Here is a 3,847-nt window from a genome sequence, read left to right as displayed (position 1 = left end):
AACTTCCCTGGGCAACCTGTTCCAGTGCTTCCCCATCCTCACCATGGACAAGTTCTTCCTTACGTCCAATCTAAATTTGCCCTCTCCAGTTTATACCCATTGACCCTAGTCCTATCACTACAAGCCTTTGTAAAATGTCCCTCCCCAGCTTTCTTGTAGCCCCTTTAGGTACTGGAAGATCACTATAAGGTCTCCCTGGGGCCTTCTCTTCTCCAGGCTGAACAACCCCAATGCTATCAGCCTGTCCTCATATGGGAGGTGCTCCAGCCCTCTGATCATCTTTGCAGCCTCCTCTGGACCCGTTCCAACAGTTCCATGTCCTCCTTATGTTGAGGATTCCAGAACTGGACACCATACTCCAAATGAGGTCTCACGAGAGGAATAGAGGGGCAGAATCACCTCCTTTGCCCTCCTGACCACACTTCTTTTGATGCAGCCCAGGATATGGTTTGGCCTTCTGGGCTGTGAGCGCACATTGCTGACTCATAGAATCATAGAATGACCAGGTTGGAAAAGACCTCCAGGATCATGGAGTCCAAGCCACTAAACCATGTCCCTGAGCACCTCGTCCACCTGTCTTTTAAATACCTTCAGGGATGGTGACTCAACCACCTCCCTGGGCAGCCTCTGCCAGTGCCCAATGACCCTTTCCGTGAAAAACTTCTTTCTGATATCCAGTCTGATCCTCCCCTGGTGGAGCTTGAGGCCATTCCTTCTCGTCCTGTCCCCTGTCACTTGGGAGAAGAGCCCAGCTCCCTCCTCTCCACAACCTCCTTTCAGGTAGTTGTAGAGAGCAATGAGGTCTCCCCTCAGCCTCCTCTTCTCCAGGCTAAACACCCCCAGCTCTCTCAGCCGTTCCTCACAAGGCCTGTTCTCCAGCCCCTTCACCAGCTTTGTTGCTCTTCTCTGGACTCGCTCCAGAGCCTCAACATCCTTCTTGTGGTGAGGGGCCCAGAACTGAACACAGGATTCGAGGAGCGGTCTCACCAGTGCCGAGTCCAGAGGGAGAAGAACCTCCCTGGACCTGCTGGCCACGCCGTTTCTGATCCAAGCCAAGATGCCATTGGCCTTCTTGGCCACCTGGGCCACTGCTGGCTCGTGTTCAGTTGCTGTCAACCAACACCCCCAGGTCCTTCTCCTCCAGGCAGCTTTCTAGACAGACTTCTCCTAGTCTGTAGCTGCTCAGGGTTGTTGTGCCCCAAGTGCAGGACCCGGCATTTGGCCTTGTTAAACCTCATGCCATTGGTCTCAGCCCAGCGGTCCAGCCTGTTCAGATCCCTTTGGAGCCTCCCTGCCCTCGGGCAAATCGACACTACCTCCCAGCTTAGTGTCATCCGCAAACTTCTTAAAGGTGCACTCGATGCCTTCATCCACATCATTGATAAAGAAGTTGAACAGGACTGGACCTATGTTGAGCTTCCCATCAACCAGCACCCCAAGCCCTTCTCCTCAGGGCTGCTCTCAATCACATCATCCTCCAGCATGTTTGAAACTGCGGATTGCCCCGATCCAGGTGCAGGCCCCTGCCCTTGGCCCTGTTGAACCTCATGAGGCTCTCACAGCCCCACTTCCCCAGCCTGCCCAGGTCCCTCTGGATGACATCCCGTCCCTCCACTGTGGCAACCACACCACTCAGCTCGGTGTCCTCTGCAAATTTGCTGAGGGTGCACTTGATCTTGATGTCTAAGTGATTGATGAAGATATTAAACAGCACCAGTCCCAGTACAGACCCTTGAAGGACACCACTTGTCACTCATCTCCATCGACCACTAGTCTTTGAATACAACCATCCAACCCATTTCTTATCCCCCAAATACTCCACCCATCAAACCCACACTTCTCCATATCTCTGCAGAGACCTCAGAGCGGCTTCCAGCGCTGAGAGGGGCTCCAGGAGAGCTGGGGAGGGGGCTCTGGCTCAGGAGCAGGGGGAGCGGTTCTGACCCGCACGGCGGGGGGGAGCCGGAGCCGAGCCTCGAACCAGCGACCTTCGGATGGGCGGGAGGGGAGGCCCCGCCCCCCCCGGAGCGCGCGCAGCCCCGGGCGGGCCGGGACATGGCGGGGCCGGCGGGGAGAGAGGTGAGGGGGGAGCCCGGGGGGAACCGGGGGGGGGACGGGGGAGCCCGGGGGGGGGGGACGGGGGAATCCAGAGGGATCCAGATCTGGGGAGGACTCGGAGGAGGGGGGCACGGAGCCGTGTGGGGCTGGGGGGATCCAGGAGGACCCAGAGCAGCAGGAGAGCCCAGAGGGGACACAGAACTGTGCGGGGCAGGGGGGATCCAGAGGGATCCAGGGGGATTCAAAGGGATCCAGAGCAGCAGGAGAGCCCGAAGGGGACGTGGAGCTGGGCGGGTGGCGGGGGAATCCAGGGGGATCCGGAGCTGGGGAGAACTCGGAGGGGAATGCGGAGTTGTGTGGGGCTGGGGGGATCCAGAGGGGACACAGCTGTGTGGGGCAGGGGGGATCCAAAGGGATCCAGAGCAGCAGGAGAGCCCAGAGGAGACACAGAGCTGTGTGGGGCAGGGGGAATCCAGGGGGATCCGAAGCTGGGGAGAACTCGGAGGGGAATAACAGAGTTGTGTGGGGTAGGGGAGATCCAGAGGGGTCCAAAGGGAACGGGAGCCGGGGAGAACTCAGAGGGAGACACAGCTGTGTGGGGTAGGAGGGGATCTAGGGGGTTCCGGGGCTGGGGAGAACTCGAAGAGGAATACGGAGTTGTATGGGGCTGGGGAGATCCGAAGGGATCCAAAGGGATAGGGAGCTGGGGAGAACTCAGAGGGGAATACGGAGTTGTGTGGGGCAGGGGAGATCCAGGGGGATGCAGAGCAGCAGCAGAGCCCAGAGGAGACACAACTGTGTGGGGCAGGGGGTACCCAAAGGGATCCAGAGCAACAGGAGAGCCCAGAGGAGACACAGAACTGTGTGGGGCAGGGGAGATCTGAAGGGATCCAAAGGGATCAGAAGCTGGGGAGAACTCGGAGGGGAATACAGAGTTGTGTGGGGCTGGGGAGGTCTGAAGGGATCCAAACAGATTGGGAGCTGGGGAGAACTCGGAAGGGGGCATGGAATTATGTGGGGCAGGGGGGATCCAGGGGGATCCAGAGCAGCAGGAGATCCCAGAGGGGTCACAGCTGTGTGGGGTGGGGTGGGGATCCAGAAGGATCTGAAGGAATACAGAACTGGGGAGAACTCAGAAGGGGGCACGGAGCTGCGCAGGGCAGGGGGGATCCGTAGGGTTCCAGAGCTAGAGAGACCCCAGACCAGACAGAGCGGTGCGGGGGGATCCAGAGGGATCCAAATGGAGGCAGAGCAGCAGAGGAGCCCAGAGGGGCCACAGAGCTGTGCGGGGCAGGGGGTATCCAAAGGGATCCAGAGCTGGACGGATCTCAGACCAGACACAGAGCAGAATGGGTGCAGGGGAATCCAAATGGATCCAAAGGGATCCGCAGTGATCCAAAGGGAGCCAGAGCAGCAGGAGAGCCCAAGGGGACACGGAGCAGTGCAGGTGTGGCGGGAGCAGCACTGGATTTAAGGTCCCTTCTGACCCAAGCCGTTCCGTGATTCCATGATCTTTCTCCTCGCTGTCACTGCATGAGGATGAGCAGGGAGCGCTGCGGATGAGAGGAACCCCATCTCTGGTTCTTTAATATTAGAATTGAAAGGGAAGTTTCCTTGTATCAGAACGCCTTCTTGTCGACTTTGGGCAGCGCTGTGAAACGCGCCGTGCTTGGGCTGCAAAGACTGATGCGGGAGGAGCTGACTGTTGGAGCTGCCCTCTCTCATCTTCCTTCTGTGTGTCCATCAGGTCCTGCAGTCCTGGGCTCGGTGTGGAGAGCTGGAGCAGCAG

This window comes from Phaenicophaeus curvirostris, chromosome 18, assembly GCF_032191515.1.
Source record: "Phaenicophaeus curvirostris isolate KB17595 chromosome 18, BPBGC_Pcur_1.0, whole genome shotgun sequence".
Taxonomy (NCBI): domain Eukaryota; kingdom Metazoa; phylum Chordata; class Aves; order Cuculiformes; family Cuculidae; genus Phaenicophaeus; species Phaenicophaeus curvirostris.
Note: the sequence above shows the minus strand (reverse complement) of the source record.